Consider the following 13,884-nt stretch of genomic DNA (forward strand, 5'->3'; position numbering starts at 1 on the left):
GTTCTCTCCCTCTGCAGTCGGGCCCCATACACAGAGAAACCATCTGGGACTCAGCCACGTTCAGTGAAGAATGTGGATGGCATGGGCATCCTTCCCATTTGGGGATCAAGCCTTCTCTTCTTCAGTTGCAGCTCCTCCAGTGTAACACACGTCCATTTATCAAACTCCCATCTCTTTTCACTTCCTGTCACTATCACATATTATCTGAGTTTACTCAGTCACTGGATTTCTATTTATGTATGGTACACTATGGCTCACCTATGAGACAGGGCAGTGTGTGGATCAGGGTTATTTCCAGGGAAGATAGCTTGGTCTATATCCACAGGGACAGCTTATGAGGAGAAAGGACATGCAAGAAAAGAAAGCACTGCTGGCATCCCTGTCTGTTCTGTGCCAAGAGCCATCATGTTCCTGCTTCCACTCCAATCTTATTCCCATGCCCTCCATGCATCTAAGAGGAGGATGCAGTGCCAATAAAGCCTTCCAGCACATGAATAAAATTCATATTCCTTAACACTTTCCAGTCCAGCACTGCCACATCTCCACAGCAGGCGAAACTCTCTTTTCTAAGCAAGCTCCATGCAAACATTTGGGTATACATCCAGTGGTCTCGTAAAACATGTCCTGGGTGTCACATTCAGAATGGGGCATCAGAAGATGAAAATGAGACATGGGGCTGACGGAAGAGCTTAATTATTTTCCCTTTTGTTTCTCCCTTCAATCAAATTTTCCTCCTTATCCCACCAGATTTTAAAGTACCACTTATTAAATTCCAGTAATTACTCATTCATTCTGACTCATAGTTCACAAAATATCTGGGATTTATTCTATTCCATATTAGAACCCCCACAGCCCATACCAAATTATACCACCCCACAGTTGACATTTGTTTTTCCGGCAGGAGAATACCATTTGTGGGACGTCATGTTTATGATCGTTTCTTTGGTGACATTTCACACCTGCCACATTAACACCCACGAGCTCAGAGAGAGGGAGTGCAAGTGAGAATCGACAAGCAAACTAGCACTGCCACTCTCAGCTGATTCGCAAGAGGTGCGTGAAAGGAAGCTGCCCCAGTACAGCAAGATTAGAGGACAGCCTTTCACGCAGACTCCTGGACACAGGAGACCTGACTGCTTCTTCCCATATAGTGACACATAGGCTGTTCTCCGCCTGCTTGGTTTTCACAAACAGAGATGGGCCTGACAACCTCAGAGCCCCAGTCTCAAATGTTCATGTGAATTTCTCTTTAAAATGGAAATACACGTTTTATCTGGTAGACATACAAATCTTAAATATACAGCTTGATAAGGTTTACTCAAGGGTACACCCATGCAATCAGCCACCTCAATAGAGTATTCTCAATGCTTGGGATGGTTCCTCAGTGCCTAGGCGACTGGCCTTCTAGAGTCAACCATTATTCTAACTTTATCACCACAGATTTGTTTTGAATGTTGAGCTTTCCATGAATGCAATTATACAGTATGTGGCACTTTTCAATCCACTTTATGTCTATGAGCTCAATATTTATAGTTACATATATTTATAGTTTACATATATTTTTAGTTTACATATATTTATTATTTATAAATATATGTTTATATTTATATATATTTATAGTTTTGGTTTTCATTTTCATTGTTATTACATATATTTATTACATATAATTATAGTTTCGGTTTTCATTTTCATTACCGTATAGTATTCCATTGTGTGACTACAGCACCACGCATTGTTCCCTTGTACTTCTGATACACAGAATAATTTCCAACTTTTAGCTATTATGAATGATGTTATGACATTGCTGTTAAGTATATTGTGGTGAACATAAGTATTTCTTTCTCTTGGTATATTCTTGGGATAGAATTTGTTGAGTCATAGGGTACATCTATGCTTATTAGATACTACCAAACGTTTTCCCAAAGCGGTTGTACCACTTTCATTTCCACCAGCAGGATATGAGAGTCCAATTTCCTTCATAATTGGCATCATCAATCCCTTCAAGTTCAGTGATTCAGGTTGGTATATATCAATATTTCACAGTCTAATTTTACCTTTTCATGATGAGTAATAGCACTGAGAACTTTTTCATATGTTTGTTGGCCATTTTAACACTATCATTTTGAAGTTTCTGATTAAGCATTTTGGCCATTTTAAATATGATTGCCTGCCTTTTTTATTGATTTAAAGTTCTGCCTACAATCCTTTGTGGTATATAAAGTTCTTAATTTTAACAAAGTTCAAATTATCAATCTTTTAAAAATAATTGCTGCTTTACAATATTATTTAATAATTATTTTTGTACCCCAAAGTCATAGAGATAATCTACATTTTCATTTCTTCTAGAAGGTTAATTGTTTTAGTTTTCACATTTAGATCCCAAGGCCATTGCAGGTTATGTATTGTATACAGAGTGAACTGGAAAAAGCAAGGATAAAGGGGTCTTATTTGGCCATTAGAGTTGATGTATAAAGAAAGACTTCAGTATATCATTTTTGCTCATTTACCAGGCAAACTTTCTTGAAATTAGAGGCAGAAATAAGACTTGAGGTAAACCCAAATATTTCCCTTCAGCAGGTTCTCAAAGTGAGTATCTCAGAAAGACCCACACTCAGCTCTGTCTGGGAAGAGGAATTCAACTGTTGTGAAGCATAACCATAGAAACCTACACTCCACACCTTCTGTTTCAACTAAAGGAAAAATAAAACAAAACAAAAACCATAATCAATGTGGGATTCAAGGAAAGAAATTCAGAGTGTTGCAGTCAGTGAGGGGAATCGAAATCAGGTATAGAGGAGAAACCTATTCTACCAGAAGAGAGTAATAAACACCTTAATGGAATTTTTTTAAAAATCTCTTTGATAGAGTTTTGACATAGCTGAGGAAAGGCTCAGTGAACTGGAAGATAATTAAAGAGAAACTTTACAATTGGTGCTTGCTTCGGCAGGATATATACTAAAATTGGAAGGATACGCAAAATGGTAGCATGGACCCTGTACAAAGATGTCAAGCAAATTTGTGAAGCATTCCATATTTTTCAAGTTGAATTAAAAAGCAAGACATCTTCTGTCTTCCAGAGATCCTTTTTAAACATAACATTCACAGAATCAAAGTAAAGATCAATCACACAAACAGCAAAAAGGAGCAGGAGTCAGTATCATTATATCAGATAATTTTAACTAACAACAGTAAAAAAAGGACAAAGAAAGTCACTATATAATAAAAAGGTTCAAGTCAACAAGGTGACTTAACTATCATAAATATATATGCACCCACCATCGAAGAAATTCAGAGTGTTGCAGCCAGTGAGGTGAATCGGAATCAGGCATAGGGGAGAAACCTATTTTACCAGAAGAGAGTAAGAAACATTTTATGAAGGCCACAACCTTAAATGCAGGCAAATCAAAAAAGCCTGAGTACTTGTTCATAAAACAAGTACTTCTAGACCTAAAAAAAAAAAAAAAAAGGCCTAGGCTGCCATATAATAATAGTGGGAGACTTCAACATCCCACTGCCAGCATTAGACAGATTATTCAGGCAGAAACTAACAAGGAAGTTCTGGACTTAAATTTGACACAACCAATTAGACCTAATAAACGTCTATAGAACAATCCACCCATCAAGCACAGAATATATATTCTTCTCATCTGCACATGGAACATATTCTAATATTGACCATATACTCAGCCATAAAGCAAGTCTGAATAAATCTTTTAAACATTGAAATCATACCAATGATACTTTCAGGTCACAGTGAAATAAAAATATAAATCAGTACCAAGAAGATCTCTCAAAACCACACAATTACACGGACATTAAATAACTTGCTGCTAAATGACTTTTGAGTAAACAGGGAAATTAAGGCCAAAATTTAAAAATTCTTTGACATAAATGAAAACAAAACACAACATCTCTGAGATGCAGCCAAAGCAGTGTTAAGAAGAACAGTTTATAGTGCTAAATGCCTAAATCAAAAAGTTAGAAAAATCTAAAATTTATAATCTTAACATTGCACCTAGAGTAACTAAAACAAGGAGCAAACTAACCCCAAAGTTAGTAGAAAAAAATAAATAACTAATCAGAGCAGAACTCAATGAAATCAAGACCCAAAAATCCATGCCAAGGATCAACAAAACCAAAAGCTTGTTCTTTGAAAGGATAAACAAGATCAATAGAGCAACAGCAAGATTAACAAAGAAAAAAAAAATTAGAGAAGCTCCAAATAAGCACAATCAGAAACAACAAAGGTAACATTGCACCCGATTCCACAGAAATACAAAAAATCATCTGCAACTATTATGAACACCTCTGTGTACACAAACTAGAAAACCTATGGAAAATGGATAAATTCCTGGAAACACACAACTTCCTAAGAGTGAATCACACAGAAACTGAAACCTTGGACATACCAATAACGAGTTCTGAAACTGAATCAGTAATCAAAACACACCAACAAAGAAAAGCCCTGGACCAGATGGATTCACAGCCCAATTTTACTAGACATAGAATGAAGAGTTAATACCATTCCCACTGAAACTATTCTAAAAAATTGAGGAGGAGGGACTCCTCCCTAAATCATTCTATGAAGCCAGCATCACCCTGATACCAAAATGTGGCAAAAACACAACAACAACAACAAAACTACAGCCCAATATCCTTGATGGGGATAGATTCAAAAATCCTCAACAAAATAGTGGCAAAATCAATCCAGCAGCACAGCACAAAGTTAATTGACCAAGATCAAATTGACTTTACTTGCAGGATACAGGGCTTGTTCAACATGTGCGAATCAATAAATGTGATTCACCACATAACAGAATTAAAAATAAAACAATGTGATCATCTCAACAGATACAGAAAAATTTTCAATAAAACTAGTATCCTTCCATGATTAAAACCCTCAATAAACTAGACATCAGAGGAGACATACCTCAAAATAATAACTTCCATCTATGGCAAACCCACAACCAACATCGTATTGAATGGGCAGGACGCGTTACCCTTGAGAACTAGAACAAGATAAGGATGGCCTTTCTCACCACTCCTATTCAACATAGTACTGGAAGTCCTGGCCAGGGCAGGCAGGCAAGAGAAGTAAATAAAAGGCATCCAAATAGGAAAAGAGGAAGTCAAACTATCTCTCTTTGTTGGTAGTATGATTCTATACCTAGAAAACCCTAAAGATTCCCCCAAAAGGCTCCCAGAGCTGATAAGCAACTTCAGTAAAGTTTAATGATACACAATAAATACACAAAACCAGTAGCATTTCTGTGTACCAATAACATTCAAATTGAAAGCCAATTCAAGAATTCAATCCTATTTACAATAGCCACACACAAACAAAATACCTTGGAATATATCTAACCAAGGAGGTAAAAGGTATCTACAAGGATAACTATAAAACACTGATGAAAGAAGTCACAGATGACACAAACAAATTGAAAACATTCAATGCTCACAGTTCAGATGAATTAGTATCTTTAATATGGCCATATGTCTCAAAGCAATCTACAGATTCAACACCATTCTTATCAAACTATCAACATCATTTTTACAGAAATAGAAAAAAAAACGTATTAGTCAGTTTTCCCACTGCTGATAAAGAAATACCCAAGACTGGGCAACTTACAAAAGAAAAGTTTATTGGACTTACAGTTCCACATGCTTGGGGGGACCTCACAATCCTGGCAGAAGGCAAGGAGGAGCAAGTCACATCTTATGCAGATGGCAGCAGGCAAAAAGGGAGCTTGTACAGGGCAACTCCTGTTTTAAAAATCAACAGATCTCGTGAGACCCATCCATTATCATGACAACAGGGCAGGAAAGACTCGCCCTCATAATTCAGTCATCTCCCACCAGGTCCCTCCCGCAACACGTGGGAATTATGGGAGTTACAAGATGATATTTAGGTGGGGACACAGAGCCAAACTACATCAAAAAATATTCTAAAATTCACATGGAACCAAAGAAGAGCCCAAATAACCAAAGTAATCCTCAGCAATAAGAACAAAGCTGGAGACATCGCATGATCATACTTCAAACTATATTACAAGGCTACGGTAACCAAAACAACATAGTACAGGTACAAAAAGTGATACACAGACCAATGGAACTGGATAGACAACCCAGGAATAAAACTACCTAATCATCTGTAATCATAATCATCTGATCTTCAACGAAGTCAACAATAACAAGTAATAGGGAAAGGATTCCTGATTTATCACATAGTGCTGGGCTCACTGGCTAGCTGTATGCAAAAGATCAAAACTGGACTCCTTCCTTTCACTATATACAAAAATCAACTCAAGATGGATTAAATACTTAAATACAAGTACTACAACATGGAAACCTTAGAAGAAAACCTACAAATACCATCCTGGACATTGTCCTTGGCAAATAATTTATGCCTGAATCCCCAAAAGCAATTGCAACAGAAGTTAACAAGTGGCACCTAATTGAACTAAAGAGCTTCTGCTCAGTGAAAGAAACTATCAACAGAGTAAACAGGCAACCTTCAAGAAAGAGAGAAAATATTCACAAACTATGCATCCAACAAAGGTCTAATATCCAGAATCTATAAGGAACTTAAATCAGCAAGCAAAAACAAACAAACTCATTAAAATGTAGGCAAAGAACATGAACAGACACTTCTTAAAAGAAAACATACAAATGGCCAACAAACACATGAAAAATGCTCAACATGACTAATCATTAAAGAAATGAAATCAATGTCACAATGAGATAGCATCTCACATTGGCTAGAATGTCTATTACTGAAAAGTAAAAAAAAAAAAACCCACGTTTTGTGAGGTTGCAGAGAAAATGGTACACTTACACACTGTTGGTGGGAATGCATATTAGATCAGCCACTGTGGAAAGCAATGTGGCAATTTCTCAAAGAATTTAAAACAGAATGATTCAGTAATTCCATTGCTTGGTATATACCCAAAAGAAAATAAATCATTTCACCAAAAAGACACAGGTACTTGTATGTTCATCACAGCACTAGTCACAATACCAAAGACATGGAATAAACCTAGATGCCCATCTAGGTGGACTGGATAAAGAAAATGTGGTACATATACACCATGGTACATATGCAGCCATAAAAAAAGAATTAACTCACGTCCTTTGCAACGACATGGGTGGAGCTGGAGGCCATTATCCTAAGCAAATCAGCACAGGAAGAGAAAACCAAATACCATGTGTTCTCACACATGTTTAGTAGTAGCTAAACATTGAGTACACATGGGCATAAAAATAGAAACAACAGACACCAGAGACTATTAACAGGGAAAAGATGAGAAGGAGGCAAAGGCTGAAAAAATACATTATCAGGTTACTATGCTCACTACCTGGGTGACAGGATCATTCATACACCAAACCTCAGTGATATGTAATTTACCCATGTAAAAAACCTGCACATGTATCCCCTGAACCTAAAAAAAAAAATTGATAAAAAAAAGAAACCTTACAAATGAAATGCAAAGAGGAAAAAAAAGAATGAAAACAATATCCAAAAACAGAAATGACATCCAAGAACCATGTGATAGTATTAAAAGGTATAAATACTAATAATCAGAATACTGGAAAGAAAAGAAAAGAAACGATGGAGCACAATAAATATTTGAAATAATAATGGCCAAGAACTTCCAAAATTAATGAAAAATTCCTCCCCCAAAACCTGCAGATTCAAGGAGCTCAAAAGTACCAAATAAGATAAACACTTAAAACACACATATACACGCACATACACACACACATACACACACACATGCACACACACACACACCCCCCTATTGAAACATCAGAAAATCAAAGAAAAATAGACAATCTCATTTTTAAAAAACCAGCAGGGAAAAAATCTTACCTACAAAAGAAGAAGGATAAGAATTACAGTGAAAAACAACCCAAAATATGGTTATTGGAAAATGTCTAGCTAGGAGACCCATTATAAAGAATAAACAAATAATATCAGAAATGAAAGAGGAGTCACAATTCATCTCGTGAGTATTAACAGGATAATAAGGGCATACTGTGAAAAATTCTATGTCCACAACTATGGTAATTCGATAAAATAAATTAATTACTTAAAAATCACAAGTACCAAAACTCACACAAGGAAAAATGTATTAACCTGAGTAGCCCCACATGTATTAAAAATTGACTTAATAATTAAAACCTTTTTAATAAAGAAAGCACAAGGAATAGATGGTTTTAGTTGTGAATTCTTTAAGTAAGAAATAGTTCCACATTTTCACAATATATTTCCCAAAATAGCAGCAGTGGGAGAACATATTAGCTCATTTTATGAGACTAGCATTACCCTAATACCAAAATCAGACAAATATATTACAAGAAAAGAAAACTAAAGACAAATATATTCAAAATACCTTAACATAATATCATCCATCAACATCCAGTAACACAACAGTATATTATTAACAGGGATATGAGTGTCAGGAATGCAAGGCTGGTTCAAATTTTGTGAATCAGTTTAGGTAATTCATCATATTAAAAGAGACTGAAAAAGAAGAAAAAAATGACCATATAAATCAAATGAGAAAAATCATTTGAAAATAATTATTACCCATACAAATAAAAAATCTCAAAAAAACAGGAATAGACAGGAGCTTCTTTAGCTTAATAAAGGGTATATATATCGGAAAATAGTTAACATTATAGTGGTGAGAGACTAAATGCATTCCTCCTATTATCAGGAACAAGGACTGGATTTCCTCTCTTATAAATCTTAACCATGTACTCAAAGTCCTGACTAATGTAGTAAGAAAAAAAAGCATACAAAGAAAGATATCATTATTCACAGATGGCATGATTTTCTTTTCCCCCCCCTACTAACCACTAAACTAAAAAGAGGCCACGATTTTCCATGTAGAAATTTTCTAAGCATTTACAATAGAGTTCCTGGAACTAACAGGCAAGTATAACAAGGTCACAGGATACAGGGGCTTTCCTATAAATAAAATATTAACTACTGGAACTTGAAATACAAAAAATAATAGCATTTACAATAGCACACAAAAATGAAGTACTTATATATGTTTACAGGATCACTATGTATAAAACTACAAAACACTGATGAAAGAAATCAAGATCTAACTAAAGGGAAAGATAGTCACTATTCATGGGTTAATAGGCTCAGTATTGCTAAAATATAGATTCTTCCTTACTGGACCTACATACTCAAGGAAATCCCAATCAAAATCCCAGGAAGCCATCTTGTAGACATCAAGAACATATTCTACAATTCCTATAAAAATACAAAGGACCTAAAATAGCCAACACAATACTGAAGAAGAAAAACAAAATCGGAGGACTCATACTAGCAAATCTAAAACTTAACATGAAGATACAGCAATCCAGACAGTGTGGTATTGTTGAAAAAAAATAGACATAGACCAATGGAACAGAATGGAGAGCCCAGAAAGAGACCCTCACAGTCAACTGATTTTTGACAAAGGCACACAGGCAATCCAAAGGAGAAGGAACAGTGGTTTTTTGTTCTTGTTGGTTGTTTGTTTTAACAAATAGTGTTGGGACAATTGGATATTCATATGCTAAAACATGAACCTAGACAATGGCCAGGCACGGTGGCTCATGCCTGTAATCCCAGCACTTTGGGAGGCTGAGGCAGGTGGATCTCTTGACTCTTGAGGTCAGGAGTTCAAGACTAGCCTGAGCAACATGGTGAAACCCTGTCTCCACTTAAAATACAAAATTAGCTGGGTGTGGTGCCACATGCCTGTAATCCCAGCTACTTGGGAGGCTGAAGCAGGAGAATTGCTTGAACCCAGGAAGCAGAGGTTGCAGCGAGCCACGATCGCACCACTGCACTTCTAGCCTGGGCAACAAGAGCAAAACTGTCTCAAAAATAAATAAATAAACAAATAAATAAAATAAAATATGGTCCCAGACAAAAACTTCATCCTTTCACAAAGATTACCTCAAAATGAATCACAGATCTAAATGTAAATTGCAAAACTATAAAAATTCTAGAATAATACTGTGATGGTTGAGTGTCAACTTGATTGGATTGAAGGATGCAAAGTATTGTTCCTGGGTGTGTCCGTGAGGGTGTTGCCAAAGGAGACTGACATTTGAGTCAGTGGACTGGGAGAGGCAGACTCACCCTCAATGTGGGTGGGCACCTTCAAATCAGCTGCCAGCCTGGCTAGGATAAAAGCAGGAAGAGGAACGTGGAAGGACTTGACTGTCTTAATCTTTGGGACTACATTCTTCTCCCCTGTTGGATGCTTCCTGCCCTTGAACATCAGACTCCTCAGCTTTTGGGCTCTTAGACCTTCGAATAGAGACTGAAGGCTGCACTGTTGGCTTCCCCATATTTTTTTTTTTTTTTTTTTTTTTTTTTTTTTTTTTTTGAGACGGAGTCTCGCTCTATCGCCTAGGCTGGAGTGCAGTGGCCGGATCTCGGCTCACTGCAAGCTCCGCCCCCCGGGTTCACTCCATTCTCCTGCCTCAGCCTCCCACGTAGCTGGGACTACAGGCGCCCGCCAGGTCGCCTGGCTAGTTTTTTGTATTCTTTAGTAGAGACGGGGTTTCACCGTGTTAGCCAGGATGGTCTGGATCTCCTGACCTTGTGATCTGCCCGTCTAGGCCTCCCTTCCCCACATTTAAAAAAATTTTTTTTGAAATGGAGTCTCACTCTATTGCCCAGGCTAGAGTGCAGTGGTGCATCTCCACGCACTGCAAGCTCCGCCTCTCCAGTTCACGCCCTTCTCCTGCCTCAGCCTCCCACTTAGCTGGGACTACAGGCGCCCACCACCACGCCGGCTAATGTTTTGTATTTTTTTCAGTAGAGATGGGGTTTCGCCGTGTTAGCCAGGATGGTCTCGATCTCCTGACCTCGTGATCCACCCACCTTAGCCTCCCAAAGTGCTGAGATTACAGGCATGAGCCACCGCGCCTGGCTGACTTCCCCACATTTGAGGTTTTGGGACTCAGACTGGCTTCCTTTCTCCTCAGCTTGCAGAGGGCGTATTGTGGGACTTCATGTTGTGATTGTGCAAGTCAATACTACTTAATAAACTTCCCTTTATATATACATCTATCCTATTAGTTCTGTCCCTCTAGAGACCCCTGACTAACACAGATTTATAAGAGAAAATCTACGCCACTTAGGATTTGGTAGCACATTTTTAAATACAACATCAAAAGCATATTCCATAAAATTAAAAAATGATCAACTAGATTGTATTAAAATTACTAAAACTGCCATGTGAAAAAAAAAAGTCAAGAAAAGTCAAGTCACAGACTAGCAGAAATATTGCAAAACACATATCATATAAAATACTTATACCCAAAATAGGAGGCCAGGCTTGGGTCAAACCTATAATCCAAGCAATCTGGGAGACTGAGGCAGGAGAATCACTTGAGGCCAGGAGTTCAAGACCAGTATGGGCAATATGCAAAACCCCTGTTTCCAAAAATCATAAATAAATTATCTACGTGTGCTGGCATGCACCTGTTGGAAAAAAAAAAAAAAAAAAAAAAAAAGGCAAAGATCTCTTAAAATTCAACAAAAAGAAATCAAATACAGTATTCCTCCTTTATCCAAATGGAGTATATTCCAATACCACCAGTGGTTGCCTGAAACTCCAGAAAATACCAAACCCATATATATATAAATACTATGTAGAATGTCTTTCTTTTTTTCTTCATGATTTCATGGATTTAAGATTCATCCTTAGTGTAGATGTTAGCAACCGCAACATACGATTTTTTTTCTTTCCTTGTTAAGAACTATTACCTCGTTACTTAAATGAAGCAGTTTAGGTTTCTCTTTGGCATATCAGAATTGTCAGCATCACTACTCTTGTGCCTTGGAGCCATATTAAAACTGCCTTTGCAAAAAAGTGTAACAGTGAGAAAATTATAACAGTGAAAGAGATCTGACCTAACCAGCTCTGTCTTGCTTCTAACCTCCAAACTGCCCTTGTCCATTGTATTAGTCAATTTTCATGCTGCTGATAAAGACATACCCAAGGCTGGGAAGAAAAAGAGACTTAGTTGAACTTATAGTTCTACATGGCTAGGGATGCCTCAGAATCATGGCAGGAGAAGAAAGGCACTTATTACATGGCGGTGGCAAGAGAAAATGAGGAAGAAGCAAAAGCAGAAACCCCTGATAAGCCTGCCCATCAGATCTCATGACACTTATTCACTATCATGAGACTAGCATGGGAGAGACCAGCCCCCATGATTCAATTACCTCCCCCTGAGTCCCTCCCACAAGATGTGGGAAATCTGGGCAATACAATTTCAAATTGAGATTTGGGGGAGGACACAGCCAAACCTTATAATTCCACTCCTCACCCCTCCAAATCTCACGTCCTCACATTTCAAAGTCAATCATGCCTTCCCAACAGTCCCCCAAGTCTTAACTCATTTCAGCATTAACCCAGAAGTCCACAGTCCTAAGTTTCATCTGTGACAAGGCAAATCCCTTCTGCCTGTAAGCCTGTAAAATCAAAAGCAAGCTAGTCACTTCCAAGATACAATGGGGTTACAGGTATTAGGTTAAATACAGACATTCCAAATGGGAGAGATTGGCCAAAACAAAGGAGTTACAGAGTCTTTGTTCCAAGTCTGAAATCCAGTGGGGCAGTCAAATCTGAAAGCTCCACAATGATCTCTTTTGACTCCAGATCTTATATCCAGGTCACACTGATGCAAGAGGTGGGTTCCCATGGTCTTGGGCAGCTCTGCCCCTGTGGCTTTGCAGGGTACAGCCTCCCTCCTGCCTGCTTTCACAGGCTAGTACTGAGTTTCTGTAGCTTTTCCAAGTGCACAGGACAAACCGTTGGTGGATCTACCATTCTGGGGTCTGGAGGACAGTGGCCCTCTTCTCACAGTTCCACTAGGCAATGCCCCAGTAGGGATTCTGTGTGGGGGCTCCCACCCCACATTTCCCTTCCACGCTGCCCTAGCAGAAGTTTTCCATGAGGGCCTCACCCCTGCAGCAACCTTTTGCCTGGGCATCCAGCCATTTCCATACATCTTCTGAAATTTAAGTGGAGGTTCCCAAACCTCAATTCTTGACTTCTGTGCACCCACAGGCTCAATACCATGTGGAAACTACCAAGGCTTGGGGCTTCCACCCTCTGAAGCCACAGCCTGAGCTGTATATTGGCCCCTTTCAGCCATGGCTGGAGTGGCTGGGACACAGGGCACCAAGTCCCTAGGCTGCACACAGCATGGAAGTCCCTAGGTTTCCCTGGGCCCAGCCCGCAAAACCATTTTTTCCTGCTAGGCCTCCAGGCCTGTGATGGGAGGGCCTGCCATGAGGGTCTCTGGGCACAGCCTGGGGACATTTTTCCCATGGTCTTGGGGATTAACATTAGGTTCCTTGTTATTTATGCAAATGTCTGCAGCTGGCTTGAATTTCTCCCCCAGAAAATGCGTTTTCCTTTTCTATCACAGTCAGCTGCAGATTTTCCAAACTTTTATATTCTGCTTCCCTTATAAAATCTGATCACTTTAACAGCACTCAAGTCACATCTTGAATGCTTTGCTGCTTAGAAATTTCTTCTGCCAGATACCCTAAATCATCTCTGTCAAATTCAAAGTTCCACAAATCTCTAGGGCAGGGGCAAAATGCTGACAATCTCTTTGCTAAAACATAACAACAGTTAAATTTGCTCCATTTCCCAAAAAGTTCCTCGTCTCCATCTGAGACCACCTCAGCCAGACCTTATTGTTCATGTCACCATCAGCATTTTGGGAAAAGCCATTCAACAAGTCACTAGTAGGTTCCAAACTTTCCCACATTTTCCTGTCTTCTTCTGAGCTCTCCAAACTGTTCCAACCTCTGCATGTTACCCAGTTTCAAAGTCACCTTCACAT

At 38.5% G+C, this 13,884-nt stretch overlaps 1 non-coding gene across 1 annotated transcript; it reads left to right on the forward strand.

Moving 5' to 3' along the window:
- Positions 1-2,933: 2,933 nt before the first annotated feature.
- Positions 2,934-3,038, forward strand: LOC119619550 (U6 spliceosomal RNA). The gene has a single exon (XR_005236014.1). It is a non-coding gene; the product is annotated as a U6 spliceosomal RNA (small nuclear RNA).
- Positions 3,039-13,884: the final 10,846 nt, after the last annotated feature.

The sequence above is a fragment of the Chlorocebus sabaeus genome, chromosome 26 (assembly GCF_047675955.1).
Source record: "Chlorocebus sabaeus isolate Y175 chromosome 26, mChlSab1.0.hap1, whole genome shotgun sequence".
Taxonomy (NCBI): Eukaryota; Metazoa; Chordata; class Mammalia; order Primates; family Cercopithecidae; genus Chlorocebus; species Chlorocebus sabaeus.